The following is a 19,740-nucleotide window of genomic DNA, read 5'->3' on the forward strand; positions in this document are numbered from 1 at the left end:
ATGGTGCTCTCAAAACACTATTTCTAGACTTTTCACTTTGGTTAGTGAAGGCATCTGAAGGCCTCCATAGGAAGGCTGAGAAAGCTGGTGGCAGGAGACCCTCCAGCACACACCTCCATCGGCAGGGCACACTGTCCCAGGAGGAGCTGCAACTGCCAATATTCGTCCCAGAAGGCTATGTGCTGGAGCCCACATCTGCACACTTTGATGCTGAGCCCCAGGAGCCACGTTCCCAAGGCACAATGTGCCTCAGTAGCACAGGCAGGAGATGCTAATTTCTCCTTTACTGTGCTGACCACGCTGCCACGCTCGCACCCGAGTGCATGCCACATCAGAAGACAGCTGAAACTCCCATTGCAGCAGGGCTAGATGCACAGCCATGCATGAAAGCAGTGCCTGTCCTAGCACCACAAGTAATGAGAAAAGAACGATCATGTGCTGTGACACATACAGCCACAGCAAACTCATTCACCTTGCCACTTCTATTTGGCCAAGACAGCATATCCTCCTTCCTGTGGCCCTTCTCAGACACTCACTGCTGATTGCATGCTGAGGTATAAGTAGCCAAGTAACCCAGCTCTGTCAAGGAACCAGTATGTCAGTGGATGAAGCAACATGGGTGCGTCTGGCTGGTCATCTGTTTCTCAGAAGTTACTATACATGGCCATGACTGCTGACTTTCTAGTCCGGTTCTGCCACTTCTACCTCCTCTCTAGTAGAGGTTAACTTGGCTGTGCCTGCCTGTGCAACCGGACCAGCCGTACCCTTGCTCATCACCTGATGTCACCTTACCCCCAGCCTCTTGCTCTTCTAGAAAAGACACGCAGGTCATGCTTCAGGGAAGCATTCAGACTTGGTTCAATGGTTTGTTATTGCATTCCACACAGATGTCTGTGGAAGATAAATCCTTATGTTATGACCAGGAGAAACTATGAAGAAGATTCACATTCCCACCCCTTTTGGTTAGTGGTTGTGGGTGGATAATTTGGTGAATCACCCTGTGTGCATAGAGCAGGGCTGCTGGGTTATGAAGTACACTTGCTGCAGACAAATTGATTATATGCTGTTGGCCTTGACAGGGCTGCTGGCAGGGCTTGAGGGTGAGGTGTAGTGCCTCGGGATGTGTATGCTTTCCACACCTATGTGCATKCTAAATAAAGCAGCATCTACCTGTTATGGTGACATTTTGTAGTGCTGCATGCTGAAGGATCAGAACAAGAGGAGAGTATTTCACAAACTACAAAATATCTTTAACGTTTTTGCAGAATGAATGTATGAGAACAATTGACTCCCGAAAATTTGTGAAAAAAAAGAAATAGTTGATTTGTGACCCATTATAAAGTTCATCACTGCCATAGCTAAGATTAAAAACTGAATAATTTTAGACTTATGATATCTGCAATACCAAAGGTATCTCTAAGCCAAGAACATATTTGACTTACCACTTGCTCCCTGCACACCTTGTTGTAGGAGGAACAGATTCCAGAGAGACTGTGCACACAAGTCACGCACAGCTTAGGACTATCAAGACGTTATGGAAATCCTTACCAAGGATTTCTGTCAGCTTGACTTCAGCAGTAAATTCTCCCATTAATCAGTGATCAAAAGTGATCTCTAAAATTAAGCTATATGAACGTAGTAGTGCGGATTGCTTTTTTACATGATTACTACTGTGCATAATACTTCAGATACAGCATTGCTCCTATTCAAGTCTGTACTACACATCTTTCAGCCATCAGTGTCTCAAACATGAACTGAGCAAAACAGTCAATGGAGTTCTTCCATTGTGCAAGGACTCCTCAGGATTTCAGGGTTTTTTGAAAGGTGGTTAATTAGTGTAGCCAGGACTTGCTGTGCTGTGTATTGGACACACTGTCTTTCAGGATGATGAAAACCTCACTAGGGCAATTTCTATTGCAGTGCACTATTGTCTCTGGCATGCTCAAGCTAAGGCATGTGAAGAGCCCAGAGTAGAAGACTATTCGCACTGGCATTACACTGTAAGTAAATTATTCTCCACTGACTTTTACATTCTGTTGTAACAATGTTTATTGTCATGGACCAACAGACAGAGCCATGTCTCACTGGCTCTTAATTTTGGCAGTTGTATATTTCTTTTAAGAAATCACAGCCCTTAAATAGTATTTGGATGAATTTCAGGAACACTGTCAAATCACTGTTCACTTGTTCTCTGTAGTAAACAAGACTCAGATTGGATGAGTAAAGAGTAAGCTATTGAAATGTGAGGAGAATGAAGACTACTGAGGTTTAATAAAGCCAGTAAATACATTGTTACCAAACATTGCGGGATGTTTCTGAGACATTTTAGACTGTAAGTCCCTCCCGAAATACATGTTCTATCTACAGCCAGGTCTGTAGTCTTTTCCAGGTATCTATCTCTACTGACTGGTCAGATTCTAGGCTGTTTGCCTGGAATATGTTGAATAACAAGGCATCAGTAGGATTGTCTGCAACAACAACAACAAAAAAATGGGTTGTTCATGCTTTCRTGCAGCCTATACCTTTGTCCTGAGCTTGATTCTTCTCTGCATTATTTATTTTCTCCCTCACACTAAAGGTGGTGGAGTTTGCTGTTGGCTGGATGTTGAAGGTGGTAATATAGTAACCTCCAGTGTGTAAATTCTCCTGTTCCAGACCTGCCAGAGAGAAGGAACGCAACACAACAGTGAGCTAACAGGTTAACTGAAAGGTCATAGACTTAATGAGGTTTTAAATATTATAGCTCACAGCACAAGAGATTACAGCAATGCTAAATTGAAAAAGAGGGTTAAAATAAACCACTAGGATCAGTGATTATTGCCTGGGTGTGATAACAAAAATATATTTCTATGTGTTCCTATAACTTCTCTTATTCAGAAGGCAATTTACTAACACAGCCCTGTCACCCTCTTGTGATGAAGGTAAAGAATACATAGGAATCACTTCCCTGTTTTTGTGAAATCACCTCTCTCTTCTTTAGGAACTGACAATAAAATCATGCAACATTCGGGGTCAAAATGTCTTATTTAAGTTCACAAGAAAATAGAAAAATATGGAAGAGAGCTAGAACTTTATGATGGTTTGGGGGTAGATGTCTAATGTTTGCTTCAAAGGACCACAGAATTTTTAATGATCATGTTGTCTTTACTTCTCACAAAAGTATTTGCAAGTGAGAGGGTAGTTTTGTGCTTCTTCATTCTCCGATATTACCAAAGCATAGAAACAGGTAGTTAAATGTTATAATAGGRCAGTTTTCCTTCTCGTAGAATTATTACCATTTCAGGACCTGGCAAAAGCAGAAATCTTAACTGACTAGTCCACGGACTGCTGGCAGCTTGGCTGGTGATGAGTTCTAAGTGGAAATGGTTAAACAAGGGAATAAAATATTCTTTTTTTCCTCTACTTTCCCCAGGCTTGCTTTGAGCATCCCCAGGGAAGCCAGACTTGCAGCCTGAAAAGCTGTATGCTGAGCTCTTGTGTACTAAACAGAGAAGCAGGTACAGTTTATTAACCTGGACGCAGCTCCCCTCCATCTGTCAGTTTCCTTGGTTTGCTCCTCAAATGAGTGAGGTTTKTTGTCCCCAGATATAATCCATGTTTTCATCCTGAAACCTTAATAACAACTCCAACATTGAAAAAAGATGGTATGGCTGAGATCAAAACTAGCTATATATCTCAGGTCAAGATTAATGCCAATGGAATGGAATATCAAATGGGACTGCCCTGTGCTCATTAGACTATGCAACAGACATGGAAGGAAAGAATATCCCTAACCATCTGCAAAGGTGAGAGCTTCAGTCTGCTGACAGTGAGTTTTGTTTTGGTATGAAAATTTTACCACAGGAACAGAAAAATATTATCTCAGTAAGCACAGAATAAATATAATAGATTTTACATTAATAGATTTTAGTTGTGTACTTGCATCATATATTTACGGCAATTATAATATTGGCAATGGGTTCTCACATCGTTAATAATTAAGGACTTGCCATAGCTTTGCGACTTAGAAATATCCTTCAATGAGGTTTTTCTCTTACTGTTTTTTTTTTGATGCAGAGCTGCCTTGCTTGTTTATATAATAATTGATCTTAGTGTGCAAATAATTACTGTAAATGTAATTGATCCAAGGAAACTGCTGGGTTCCACCTATGATTTTCCCCAGTGAATTGTATCTCTATTCAGATCACACTGACTTTACTTCATTCTTGCTTTGCTTCCACAGGAGAGGAACGATAGTTCTTTTCTTCTGGCTAAGAGAGGAATTGCCCTCTCTGTTTTATCCCTTGTATAAACTCAGGCAAATGCTGAAAAACTGCAGGAATAGCAGCTGTACAATGCTGATCCAATTGTCTGAAGTGAATGAAACTGCTAGAAGGCATAAAACTTGTGGAGTGCAATGATTTCTTTGGCACCTGAAACCATAAGAAAACAATTGTTTCAGTGACGATGACAGTTTCTGAAAGGTTAAGGTTATGACAAGGGTGGTTAAATGGTGGCTTTTGAATTGCATGTGGTTTGTGAACAATTCCAGTACAGCGTGTATGCCATATCTGCAGCTTATAATTGGTTGTTTGGCTGTACTAGCACAAGGGCCTCTGGGCAATTCATATCCTCTGCCGTGGAAGAAAGTGAGCTGGCATCGCCAGGCCTCCCTGCGACCCAGCTCTGCATTCAGGCTAGCTCCAGCCCACAGTGGGGCACAGCCCCCTGCAGAGCCATCGGCATCTGCAGACTGCTCCTGGAGCATCTCTCCTCAGCTCTCTGAGGAGGGTCCTGCTAGCCCAAAGCCCACAAGTGCCTGGGACAGCATATTGTTGGGCATAGCAAAATGTTCATGCCTGCTTTTGCCCCCTTTTGTCCATTCTTTCCTTACAGCCAGCAACTGCTGTCTGGTGGGATATTAGTTACTACTTCATGGAGTCTCCCACCCCTGCCAGAGCAGTTGGGCAGCAACTTTTCCTTCTCCTAGCCTCATCCTTTATCCATTTCTTGATCCTATCCTTTTAATTAGTGTTGGAAAAGGAAATACAACTTTGCTTGCAGCTTTGACTCTGAGTTATGTCTAGCCACCCAGAGGTGATGGCGTGTAGCTAAAAGGTCAGGAAAAGCTCAGCTAAAAGCTGTTGAACATGATCTCACCACTTTTTTTGGGGGGTTACTTTCTCAGTCAAGTACCAATCTTTCAAAATTTTCATTGGTGTCAATGGAAGGTGTCATCTTCAATAGCAACTGCAGGTGCCATGCAGTTAACAGAAGTGGAACTTTGATATTTAAACAAGATTAATCATTGCATGTGGCACTTCTGGAATATTACTCACTAGCCTGGAGAAATCTGAGCATAGTTACTCCTAGTTATTCCAGATTTATTTCACAGGAGTTAGCTAAGTAAATTGACATTAAGCCACCTGCCAGTACTTTGAGATCACATTTTTCCAGGGACCAAAAAATACAGTTCATCAAAAAATACAGTTCATACAAATGTATCATCTAAACAAATAACACTATGTACCTTTCTCAGTAAATTACTATGCTCCAGTATATGTCACCATAACTTATGCTGAGAAGCACACTGCTATTCAGGCAGTTATTGATTTCCATAGGTTTTCACTCAGGTTAAGGCTGTTCTCAGTGCACAGGATCACAGAGGAGGCGAGCTTTCTCATCAAATTTTCAGCAGCAGAACAGTTGCTAGCTCTTTAAGGAAATTGAAACAGCAGTGGTCATGTTACAAGTTCAGGCCCTGACCTTAGGATGATCATACTATACATTCAAAGTCCGAAGGTACTTTTCTTTGCTCATCCAAAGCCTCCACTGAAGAGAGTGGCTCAGTGGGACACGTAAGGAAGGCAGGCTTGGCCTCATGTTTTAAATAGCAATAAAGAACTTCAGAGAACTGAAGAACTACAAACTAGCCTTTAGTTTTGGGAAATAAAAYGAGGTCCACATCTTTGACAGACTGGATACTGTATTTTGTTACCGACGCAGTGCGTTACCTGACTAATTGTGACTGAACAGGTTTATGAGTAATGCAGCAATTACATATAAAAATCAAAATGAATTCAGCACCACCTGATGGCTGGGAATCAAATTCCATAGCAATGTGACAGGTGCTCTAAGTTACAGGAGATGAAGCATGAGGGAAGTGGATTTGAGGCAATTTGTGCACAGAGACTGCAAAAAGCTCTCTAAAGGAATGGGCTACTTTATTTTATATCTTCTTAAGCCTGGATTCCAGTCACTTTTATTTCTAGCTCCCATACAGATGTCATTTCTCAATCACTCTGAGATAAACCTGTCCCACTACAATAGCTTTATTTGCATAGTTCAAGTGAGGTGAAAAGTGAGTCTTAAATTGGGAACTGTGGTATATTTTTAACTATGTAACAATTACAAAATGATTGTATTATATAGTTTAAGATTTTGCCTATCTGAGGAATATTAGTGTCAGAGTCTATGCCTATTATTTATAAATACACTATAGGCTAAAATTAACTGTCAGTTCTGTTTCCAGAACTTTATCAAAATTACAGATGTTAGGGTCTTTTTCTGAATAACCAAAGTAATTAAATTTTATGTCTATCTGAACTATCACATTCTATTCAGGGTCATCCTTTATCACGATTTTTGGCAGAGGCATTTCTAGTTTATTAAAAAGACTGTGATTTAATAAGTTGGCCAAGGAAAATCTACAAATCCTCTGAGAATCTACATAGCACAAATGGAATAGGTCCCTTTTTCTAGCAAGAAAGGAAGGAGTTTATAAATATTTTACTAGCATGCTGAAGACTACATTTTATCCTCATGCAATATTAGCTCCTCAAGAACATTCTCAGAATATATTAAGGTATAATACAGTGTAGTCTGTAATTACTTGAAAATTTAAAACCTTGTATTCTCTCTTATTCCTACCTTCAGTCCTRTGATGATGGCTGTTTTCTCTTTTTAGAACCAAAAACAACAYAGACAAACCTTGTAGTTTCCTGAATGACTGATGGGATAATGAAAATTAATRGTAGCCCCTACAAACACCATTGATTTTTTTAAAAATCTCCAAGACTGACACCTTATCTTGGTATGTGAAACGAGTGTATGTCTGTTTGTTGTAATAAATGTAGGTATGCATGTATACCCTGAYACCTGCGTGCATTGTTTGCAGACTCTGAGGAGCTCAGGGGCATATTTCAAATTCACTTCAACAAGGGCACCAGGCTGTGTTATAAAGATTTCGTAAAACTCCATCCCTTAGAATCGTGTAAGTAATCTCTTGGATATCCTACAGGCTCTCTTTCATAAAGCTTTCAACACGGAGTTGAGTGGGCTGYGCGCGTGTGTGTGAAGCTGCCCTGATTGAAATGCCAATATTCGCTCTCTCTCTGTGCTCTGAAATTTACTATTGCAATAAAACGGGAGCATTCCCTTGCATACCAAACTGAAGTGGCTGTGAAGAACAACCACTGAAACCCCTCATTTATTTCATGGATTCAGTTTAATTGACATCAGCATTCAATCCTTCCAACTGGCCTATTCATTGTCTCCCTCTCCTGGAGATTCAATCTGGATTTGGTATACAGCAAATTCATTACTGAACTGCAGTACCTTCCCCCACTGGAAGAAAGAGGAAGGAAAGGAATCATATTGTGGTTTGAATCATAAGCATCTAATCTTAGTGTTTTTCCATMCAGTTCTTTCATCTACATTTTCTTATTTTTTTAACTTTTAGATATTTCCCTTCCCTCCCCCATCTCCCAGTCCAAGTATCTGTTGAGGGGAAATATGATAAAAGGATATTTATCTATCTCTCTGTCTCCAAATAACCTGTGCCAGAGGTAGCACAATAACAAAAAAGATTTCTGAATAATTTATGACGTGATTGATGGGCAAAATATATTGCAAACAATATATTTTATGTATATTATTTAATCAACAGCAATAAAACTGATCATTTTGTAAAGAACATGAATAATTTATTTTAATACTAAAGGCATGAGCACTCATGTCATGCATAATTTGTAGGAATGATCCAACCAGCTCTAATCAGAGACTGAGAAACATGCACAAGTAGCATGTGAGTATGCAGACACCAACCACAAGGGAAAAAAACTGGCTGCTCAAAATGGTGAAGAACGCCAGTGTCCACTTGTCGTTCTGCAGGATGGGGCCCAAAAGGCATTTGTTTGAAATTAGGGCTGAGGACATGGAGWAGGGTAAAATGAAGAGAGCAAGGGGATAGACTTGGTAAAATCTTGCCTTACATGGAGAAGAAAACAAAGAAGGATTACCYAGAGAAAATGCAAAGAGTGATATTTGTGGCAGGGGGCCACAAGGAGTATAACCTCCACGTTAATGCAATTTTGAGGGGAAGAAAGTTGTGGGAGGAGAGACTAGAGACCACTATGATAYAGGACATAAATCCTAATATCGAACACTTAACAATTCTAATTTCTTTTTAGCATAGTGTGGACTGTCCTTGAAACCACTCCCAAACCTGACTTAATGGAACAAAAGCGCTTCTGGAGCTACCTCTGATGTTTGTATGCACTAACAGCTCACCACATTTTTTAAACCTGTCAAAAAAAAAAAAAAAAAAAAAATTGATGAAAGTTAGCAGGAGCCACCAGTGAGATTTCACAGCAGATACCACATAGATACCACAGCCTACCAGCAGGAGGACTTCCTTCTAGTGAGAGCAGAGCCATTTGTAAGGTGGAGCAAGTTTATCATGAGCCTTCTGGCTGTGAAATTAGAAAAGGTCCTAACACTTTACAATACTTCTAGCTAAGTAGAGGGACAGTCTCAGCTTGTGCTGTGGCCTTAGATTCTGTGTACATACCTGGTTAGGAGACAGTAGCTTCAAAGTAGTTGAACCCAATCAAAAAGTGAAGTAGATTAAAGATGCTCTATTTATATTCCATTCAGTGAACACTTCCTAAGTATTTACTGTCCTTTTGAAAGAAGTAGAGGTACTGTGTAAAAATATCTACAGGACCTAAAGCCCTTCCAGAAGAGCTCTCTGCTAAGGTACACTGTGATATGCTTTGCAATAAGTTACTAAATAATGTAACAGTGTGTATCATTCATTAATTATCAATAAATAATTCAAAATAATTTGTAATTTAAAGTGCTCCTGAAATTACATCCCTTCCCCACTTTGCTCTGYCCTCAGTAAAAAGGTTTTGTGAGCTTGCTTTAGCTTAAACTCTTCTCTTTGGAATTCTTCTCTGCAGTCATTAGCATTAAGAAGAAATGGAAGAACAGTGGATGAATCATTATTTATTTGAGATGATTTTATCAGAAGTAGAAAAAAAAAGAGATGCTTTGAGGTGAGAATAAATCCTTTCTTTGGCARATTAGCCACTGGCTCCTAGATCTTCAAGGAGAGAGGAGGGTGACAGGAGGTAGTAGGGTGCTCTGACTGTCTTTCTCTTCGGCTAGTTTGCGGTTAGCAGGTTTGTGAGGAGTCCAGCTCTTCCCTTCACTAGCTTTCGTACCCTGTTTTATGGCAGCAGGGCACGAACTCATTAACTTAATAGGCAGAATATCAACAGGCACCAGTCAAGTGCTAGCCCTCAACGTTTAATTATGAGGTGCAGTTCACTTAGCAGCATTTTGCCTATGATAAAAGGAACCTTCAATCAAATCTTTGTGGGTTATTGAAGGGTTTCTCCTTCTTTGCTGGATCAGAAGCAGTGGCCTGACCTTAACAGCATTACTGTCTTTCTGTAACAGAAAGCTAGGAACTTTACAGGTTCTCATGCTAAAATAACAAGAATTCATGTGTGTGTACGATACCTGTTTCGCAATACAGCGCAATAGATAAAAATTGTAACAAATGTACGTTAGGGTAAATGAATAAATGAAATTTAAGACTGACACTGCAAAATAAATCTGGAGTGGCTTTTTTGGTGGGGAAAACTCATTAGACTGTGAAAATTAATCACACTGTGCATAGTACCYCACTGGCAAGACATTACTCACTGCAAAATAATTCTGTTGTTTTGGGGCTTTGCATATATACTAGATTGATGATGATTCAATGTTTATTGAGATGTTTGTCTCGCATCTCATTTATGCTTATGCCTACCAGATGATCTTTATTTGTCATACTATTTGTTAGGATTTTTTTTTTGATCTCTGAGATTTAAATGTGTACATGATGAAGATGCTGTGTGAGTGAAAGAATAAACAGAACAATATTAAATATCAAAGAAGACAAGTGATTGCTAAGGGTAAAGAAAACAGAGTGTGATTGCAAATAATAGTTTAAGAAATAAGCCTGAACTGATCTGGATTTTGGTTCTAAGGATACAATCTCCAACCAAAACTTGCATCTTGCTGTGTTCTCAAACCTTCTTAAATTTGGGGATTTAAAGTTAGAAAAAAAAATGAAGTAGGTCAGTTAGTAAGAAAACTTTTTAGCATGAAGACTTCTTTTCTTCTAAAGAAAGTGTTAGAAATCTCATTGCCTGAGACATTTACAAATAGGAATTTAAGTACTTAACATTGTATTTTAAAAAGCAAAAATATAGGAGCAGTATAAGAGGCAATAGATGCTCTAGGTGACATATATGATCATCCTTGTCTCTGCTTCTCTCCCTTCAGTGTCACCTGGGTTGTACAGAGTGGTAGACTGGTCTGTGATAGGAAGCTGCCTTCTAGATAGCACAGGTCCTGTTAGACCTGGAGTCCCATGTTCTGTCCTCGCTGTTGAGTGTTGCAGAGCCCAGTGCTACAAGTTGGCCTCTTGTATAAGAAACAAATCTTGGCCCATGGTTTTCGGGGATGGTCACTGACCTCTGTGATACTGGATGTTTGGGAGATAATAATAATCTTGCTTATTTTATCTTCTTCATTCTTTAATTCAAAAGATGTGGGATAAGAAAGGGGGATTTTGGAACCCTTGAAGAACCTTTCAGTGTTTAAAGTAATGGAAGAGCCTTTTCAGTCTTTAACTGCTGCAGCCTTATGAACAGGAGTTAGGTCATACACCCTTAAGGAAGAATGCTCCCATGGCAGATACAGGGAAAACTTTTGACTGACTTCAAGCAAAGAACATCCTGCTGTAAGTAATCCTGATACTACTTCAATGTATGGATGTTGAAATTAGTATTATAAACTCTTGCGTTTTTTATTCTTAGAAGATTCAGCTAACAACCAGAGACACCCTTTATGCAAAGCAAAATGAAAATATAACTAATACAGCTCCATAAAAATAAATAGGGAGAATAAAAACAAAATAATCTCCCCAGCCTTAGATAAACCTATGAGGCAGAACTACTAGGAAGTCCTTACGTTTCTGTCATTAATCTAGCTCAATTATTTTCCTTCTGCTGTGAGTTACTAAGTCTTGAGTTGTGAAACTGAATGAAAATTAAAATAAAACAAGAGTTTGGGGCTATACACCTCATGAGAAGAGACAATACAAACTACAGTTAATTAAATCACAGAACTTGATTAAAGTTAAATTAGGAAGAACAGGAGGCAGTGATACTGACWGCTTGGAATAGGCTTTAGGAGCAAAAATTGATTTCTGTTAAACTGAGTAAAATCTTGAGTGACCAGAGTGACAGCTAAATATGGCTTCTTAAGGTAATATTGCTGGCAATCACGGTTAGAAGTCTTTTTGTAAAATAAATCAAACTGTTGGGATCTCCACTTCCTTTAGAAATTATGTTAAAATAAACTTCCTGTCTCCTCAGCCAGGATGTGGCTCTTCCCATTGGGAACTACTCAGAGGTACCTACGAAGATGAATCACAAACAATTTTATTAGAGGGAAAAGTGGGGACAAACAAAGCTCGAAAGATTTGGAAACTCCCAAGCAGATGCCAAATATTTTGCCATACACAACAAAAAAAGMAGAAGTATGGTGTGTCTGAAATGTGGACAACAGCTCTGATAACTGGTTATGACTGTGGTATGTCTATACTGCACATTATTGAAAGCTGAAAAGCAGGTAGTGGTTGGTGCTCATTAAAGTTGGTATTTTCTATTCAAACTTTTACATGAACTGTATTATCCAAGCAGTGACCCCAGCAGTGTGATATATGTTTAAGAAGCATACAGKAAAAAAGAACTGATGGCATTTCTGAAGGGATATATCTGGCCTTAATGAGATAAGATTTTTACCTTCCTTTTGTATTCCTYGATTCTGTACTGACAACCTTCCCCCCCCCTCCATGTGCTCAAGTTCCTCCTGAACAAGTTTTCATTTCATGGAGTCACTATTGAAGCTATAATCACAGCAGGATTGGGCACCATGTCTCACCAGCCCAAGGCAACTCAAATTCATTGTTTTCATGGGACCTGGTGGCAAACAGAAATTACAACATCCCTTGCCCTGTCGCAGACACTCCTTTTTCCTCATCTCTTTCAATTTGGGGAAGATAAAAGCTGTCACAATTTTCTGTAGGCAGTAATTTTTCAGTAGCCATTGGCAGAAAGCACTGTATTTTAATATCTGTGCATTYTTATATGGAACAATGTAGCTATTCAGACTGTATAGACTTTTCAGGAATCACACAAGTCTTTTGTAAACTTCTTTCTGGATAACATGCAGCTATGACTTTATCATTAGAGAGATTTAGGAATCGGTTGTCTGCTCCTGCTTTAAATCAAAAGATACTGCTATTAGCTCATTAATGCAATCAGTATATGCCTCATCATAAATATCTTTTTTTGCTATGGAATGGGAAGGAAAGGATTTTTTTTCCCCTAATAATAATCTTCACTGTTTTGCATAGCTCTGCTCTGGCCTGTAGGTGTCATAGTCAGAATATGGATGAAATAGATAAACACTGGCATACTTATGTGGAATAACTATTTCTGAAAAACAATGCTCTTGATAAATAAGTACTATTATTTATTGAAGCTTGAAAGTGGAGAAACTGCCACAATGTATAGAGAGGTATATGATAAGAATGATTTGATTATATATTCTCTGCCTCCAAAAGTTAGGGTTCTTGGCTAAGAAACGTTTCATTCGTCCTGAGGCCTCCAGGTCTGACCTAGCCTGTTTTGATCCCATTCTTCCTCCATTCTCCCTCTCATCCTCACTTCCTCTTAATATCTCCCTGTCTCAAAAAAGACTCAGAAAAGTGCCTAAAAAGATCAAAAGAACAGCATGTTCCTCCTCCTCTTGAGAGAGTAGTATAGTGGCCTGCTGGTGTCATATGGCCACAGGATGAAGCTGGAATTAATACTAGAGAAACAGCTAAGGAAGATAGGTAGTGTCAATTAACAATTCTTATCCTCTGKTGCCTAGTAAGTAATTAAGCACACAGAGGCTCAACTTTACCCAGGCTCACTTCATGCACTTTCCTAAAATATCTAAATTAAAAAGCTAGTTATACTATATAATAAGTGTAGTGTTCAAGCATCTCCAGGAGAGCATTGGTCTACCTAGGATGTCGGATTCTCTCCAGTTACAGACGAAGGTGATGATGACTGAACTTGTACTGTGACATCTAAAGTAAATACCCAAGATTACATGGGGTAGATCTAGGCCTGTTTCACATTAATGATAAGATACAGTAAGCTCTGATAACACTGAATGGGCTGCTTACACAAACAGTATTTAATCTAGCATTGCTGTAACAAACAACTCTGTAAGCACAGTGTAACAGCTATACTGCTTGGCCAGTGCTCGGCTTCTGTAATTTGTAGAAAGAGAYGTGAAGCATAATTTCTTCTGTGGAAGTTTCAGTGGGAATTCTGCATCACAGTAACAGAGATGTTAGAGCCTTGGACTTTTGTGAATCATATAAAAGGGTGAATACTTAGGAACAGCTCCRGGAATGTCAGTTTAAAGCTTTCTCCTTAATAACTATCTGGAAAATAGGACTAGAAAGAGAAAGTTCTTTATCCTGTGCTTAAAGGTACTGTGCAAAGAAGAAGATTTAGCCATGTGATTAATTAGCACTGGTATCTTCTTTTTTCCTCAAATGCAGGGAGAAATGGTAAACCACGTTTTACTGTCATTCGAAAAATTCTTGAGTTGTGGTGTTGGACCAAGGTGATAAAAATWGAACTACGAACCTCTGTTCTAGTCTACTGGTATGTAAGAAGCACTGTGCCAAAGTAGATAACTCAGTGAAAGATTTCTCTACTTATTGCTATAGATGTCAATTTATAGGAAGATCTAATCTCAGACAATACTAATTATTGCAGTGTGAAACCAGGCATCACTATTTCTGGATGGTAAAGAACCACCAAATCTGTATCTAGGGCCCTAGACCTTGACATTTCTGTGGCATGTGGATCTATATATGAATTTGCTCATRTACTTTCAGGTAATGATATCCTCTTGTGCAAGAATTTCAAAATATAATTAGAACACTTAAAAAAATCTTGGAGCTGTATGGCCTCTTTAGCTCAACAGTATTATTTACCCCTAACTGTCTAGAATAAAGGATTTAGCATTCCCCTAGTTAAAGCAGCTAAGGGCTGCCTTTGTTAGCATTAATGGATGTTTACAGTGGATTTTAAAATCCAGTTTTAATAGCTGGATATTTCTGTTCAGATTCAAATATTTAAAAACCTTGGCATTTAGGAAGTCTAAACGGAGCTTTGAAGTTCTTGCTCTGAAATAGTCTTATTGCTATTCAGGTTAGGTAGTGAAACACTTTGCCATGCATTTGCTCCAGATTGTTAACCCTTAGTCACCTGTAACATACAGCATTGCGYTAGGAGAGGATGATAGCTTTGTCCGTGCCCTAAGATTCCCCTTTCAGACACTAGTGTATGTCTGACAGACATTATATACTCTGTAAGGAGAAACTGCGGAAAGCTAACCTTGTGGTCTCTTATTTCAATCATTTGGTGAGCACTCTGGTAAAAAAGTGGTGCCTGCATCTCATTGTGTGTCTGGCAGCTGGCACCATGCACTGAATCACTGTTGAAGGCAAAGGAGCTCAGACTCTGCTCTTAATTCTAAAAGGGAAGGACACGAGGACACTATCCAGAATTTTCAAGGGAATCCAAACTGCTTTAACTGTTAAAAAAATGGGGTCAGATTTGGATGCAATTGCAAAGTTTTCTAATCATTCTGATATACAGTGATCTGAGATTTGGAGAGTTTTGTTTTTCATACTCCTCAAACCAGGAGTAGTTGAATGAAGAGGTCCTGCCTGTCCATCCATTGTAGAAGTGCATTTGGCTGTATTGTGCAAAGTTTCACTCTGTCTGAGCTACAGGTGTGAGACACACACTAGGAATCACACTGTGCTCTGTACAGGTTCAAAGACTGTGTCTAAAGTATGGGTTTTGGTCTGTTCCTAGGAAGATCTCCATGTCTTTCAGAATGACACAGGCATATAATTTACTTCATATAAGTTTATGCTTTCACAATGTAGATGTCTACACATCTGAAGAAGTCAGCCTTACCTCCCTTTATCATTAATGGAGAGGAATAGACACTTGAAAACATGATTTTTAACACAACTAATTGTTGCCTAGAAGCATGTTTTTTCCCATTGATTCTAAAGGTGATTAAGACCATTAGCTCATAGGTAAACATGCATTTGGCCAGATAAATCCAAACAACACTGCCTGATGCCATACMCTGAAATAACTAGGAAGATTTCCAGTTACTTCAGGGAACACTGAATAGGTAAAAAGTAAGCTGGAACTCTGAATGATGTGCATCTGATTGGCTTTCCTGTATCTCAAAAGATAGCTGAATTCTATATGGGTTACAACATCTAGTCTACTCTAACTAAGTTAATGGATTAAATTTCAGTAAGAGCAACAAAGAACATAGGTTGTTTTAAAAAATGAGCAAACCAGTCAATTATGTCAAGATAAATAAATACAGCTACCGTCATCTACWCTGACATCACTAGATACGTCTAGGGCCACCCTTCATTAGGATTAAGATGTTACTGGTTAAAAAGGACAGCTTTCTAGATAGATTGCTGGAGAAGCAAGTGAAATGAAATGTGTTTGGAAAAAATTATAGAAAATAAAGACCGAGTCTTTTTTAGAATTCTTGGACTTTTTTTATTTTTCTACTGTATCTAGGGATTTCTTTGCCCTTGCAAATATTTTAGCTTATTTTCTTTTAGCTAGCTAGTCAGCACACAAGCCACTTTTTTGTCTGCAGGCTCTGAAACTTATTGTGGCACCTGAAAAGAAATGCAACAAAGACTTCCTGCCAGAGACAACTTTCTTTCCCCAGGACAGCATCAATGTTCAGAAAAATTCACAACTTTTTCTTCCTTTTATAAAAGAAAAACAAAACAACAAAAAAACAACAAAAGGCAAACAAGAAAAACATTTCCCCAAACCCTACAGAAGGCACATAGCAGAAGATGTCCATGATCTTCAGCAGAAAAAAGAACAGCATGTCAGAAACTCAGTTCAGCAGCCTTATTCAGTTTAGCAGCCTTACTCATATAGGCAAATACTACTCATGCATGTAGTTACATTGGTGCCAGAAGAAATACTCTCATGAGCAAAAAATGCACTGATTCTCAATGTTTCCTTTTACAAAACAAAAATTAATCCCTCAATATATCTCAATAATACTGGAATGTCTGTGGTTCAAAGGCAACTGTCACGTGGGACACTTTCCTTGCCCCCTGGCTTTTAAATTCAACTAACTAATTAGCATCTGATTTATGAGTGTTTCATATCAAGGAAGAAAYGTGAAGCCTATTGGCAAGTGTCAGGGAATTATCAGGGAATTGTCCTTAAGGAAAACTTTRCAAGGTTTCTTTGCAAATAGCATAATTTCTCACTATATGAACAAGGAAAAATATCCTGTAGAGCTCTTTTAAGACAGTGGCAACTTTAGAATGAAGGGTTTTGGGTTTTTTTAGTTCTTGTTTTCTAGCACTTTTTGGAGGAAAGATTGTTAGATGCAGCACATTTCAATTGCACTTGATATTTTTTGTATAGCATCTYGGCAAGCAGTGAGAACTCTGTTTTTTGTCAAATTATTATTTATTTAAGCTTTTTCTATGACTTAATGATGCTCCTGTTCTTCTAGGGAACATTTTAAGGGACAGAATTTCAGAGCCTGCTCTTCCAGTTGCAGCAGTTTACTAGCACTGAACAATCRTGAAGGCTGGTGAGATGAAGAAATGCTAAGGTATGCTAAGGTCTCTGTTCTGAAGAGCATAATGTGGAAATGTTAACTAAATAAAAATAAAAAATAGGAAGAGCTGAAGAACCTGCTGTTTGCTGGCTATTGTGTGTGCTCCTTAGTAAAAATACACGTAGAAAAAAGTTTGGATCCCAACTAAGCTGGAGCAATAAGAACGGACATGAATTATATTTTTTAAATTATTTACAACTTGACAGTGTCTGTCTTTAAATTATTGATGCTAGTGACAGCAACTGTCAATGAGACAAAGCTCCTACTGAAACAGCAGCAGCTGTGTGCCTCGGATGGGTTTGGTTCAGCCCTTTCAAACCTTGTTATTAAGGAAGAGTGTCACTTTTCGCTCATGTTAGGAGGGCAGAAAAAAGGAAGAGAGATCATTATTAAAAGAGAAGTTTTCTGCAATAATCTTTGATTTCGATGCATCTCCAAGAAGTCTTTGGATAGCAAGTATTTTCTAATGGACCACAAAACAAGTCAATCTTAACCGCAAATGACTGCATAATGTTTGCTATCATGCCCTTTTACATGTAGAGTTATAGCAGCAAAGGGAGCCCTGCTGCACTGCAAAGGATGAGGAAGCAGTGYGCTTTAGAGGCACTCTGGGGGGGGGACACTTGTCACTGCCCCACAGTGCGTTCTCTGGGGCAGTGTAACTCCCTGTCCAGGCAATGCCTTTGAGACAAAGGTATTAGCTCCTCCAGAAGGGGCAGAGGCATTTATACCTCAGCTGGTATAGCAGCAACTATCAGGAGTAGCACGGATCATCTGTCTTCTTTATTACTGATGCTCTCTCTCACTGACCTATGCAGCTGTAATCTCCTGAATCTGTCTCTGTGTATCTGATGGCTTCCTAATAAAGTTCTGTTCCTTTAGGTACAAGCATGCCTGTTTTTAGTATGGTGCTGTAGGGCTCTGGTTTTCTACTGGTTTACCAAAGTTCAAAGGAACAATGCACTAGCTGAAATTTATGGAGAGAAAAAGAATAGCTTRTTGTGTTACTTGGATCTGGGGGTTTGGTTGGACCCATAACTACTAAAAAGAGAAAAGATTTCTTCTTTGAAAAGATCAGTGAGCTGTATGTGTACCACATAYATGCTTGCTGAGTAGAAAGGAACTGTGTGGAATGGGAAATTGCATCCTGCACTGTTGGGTATCAGGTACTGAATTTTATAAAGGTAAGGGTGTATTAAGAGTAGATAAATGACTAGAGTGATTCTCAATAGAGAATAATTTTCAGTAGAGGAGAATCACACCTCTTTGTGTCCTCTTATGTGCAGGAATGGAGGGAGAGAATCAAAAGTCTTGTGCTGTCATTTAGGAAACAAAGATCATCTTAATTACGTAGAAAATAGTAATAGGCACATGGGCACATGTGCTGAGGTGCGTATGAAGCTGGAAAAAGTAGTTACATTTATTTTTATGGTTTAAGTCCCACTGAAATGAGCTTGGATTAACATGAAGAGGCTATTGCTACCCTCTGGTTGCAGGTCACTAAGATGCAGGCCTTCCACTGCCACACAGGATCTAAACAGGGCTCATCTGTGTAGCCTAGAGGGGCCTCCAAGCTGAYGCAGCTTTGCATTGCTCACTGGCCTCAGGGCCTATTCCTGCCCCATCGCCTGGCGTGCAGTGAAGAGTGGCATGAATCCACATTGCTCAAGCTGCTAGTCCCTCTCTTCAGCAGAATAGCCACATCCACAGAACAGAGCATTTTTCTTGAGCCTTGTGAGGTGGCCATGAGAAGATAATTATAAAAAGAAAAGGTTTTCCTTTTTCCACTCTTTCAAAATACCTGAAGTAATGAGAGCAGTGTTGTACAAAGTAATGTAAATGCACTAAAGATAAGGAAGGAACCAGGACTCAGGACAATGATAGAGAACTRTGCCACTTGGCAATACAAATGTATTGTACAAAATATAGATTCAGATGCTCAAGAACACGTTGTCATATTGTATTTCAGTAGTTGTGACTGCAGCAGTATTAAGGGGACAATCACTAAGGAATGAGGCAACAGGAATGCAAGGGTAGGAGCCAGTAAGCTGGTCCTGAGAAAAAAGCAACGTGAGAAGGCTTTTCAGGTGAATACCCTTTGACTAAAGAAGCTATAACTAATGAAATGATCTTGTTTGATTCCTTCAATGTTTAGGGAAGCAGAACACTGCTTTAGAAAAACACAAGCTTGCCAGTATAACTAAGYTGCTTGATTCCATTATCAGTTTCTCTTTTTTTTTTCCTAGTAAAACTTACTGATGCCTGACGTTTGATTAATTGTTTAAGTCAACTCTATCTTGGTCCCATCTCCTCAAATAGGTAATGCAGCACCTTGCTCTGCCACCATTTACCTGACCTTCACCATGACCATAGCATGTGAGTATGCAGTAAATTGAAAAGAAACTGAAAGGTCATCATCTACAGAGATCCTTTCAGCAGCTTTTACTGCAGTTAAAAGCAAGAATGCTGAAATCACAAGGAAAGGGACCACATCATTTCTTTGAGTCTATCTAAAATATTTAGTGTTTAAGGGCATTGAGTGTAGGATACCAACATCAGATAGCACTACTGGACCAGGAAGGAATTAAGATTTTTTGACTGGTGAGATTCAGAAAGGATACTATCCTTTGYAGTTTAGTCATTAGT

Source organism: Rhea americana, unplaced genomic scaffold (assembly GCF_003343005.1).
Source record: "Rhea americana isolate MKP2758 unplaced genomic scaffold, rheAme1 scaffold_62, whole genome shotgun sequence".
Lineage (NCBI taxonomy): Eukaryota > Metazoa > Chordata > Aves > Rheiformes > Rheidae > Rhea > Rhea americana.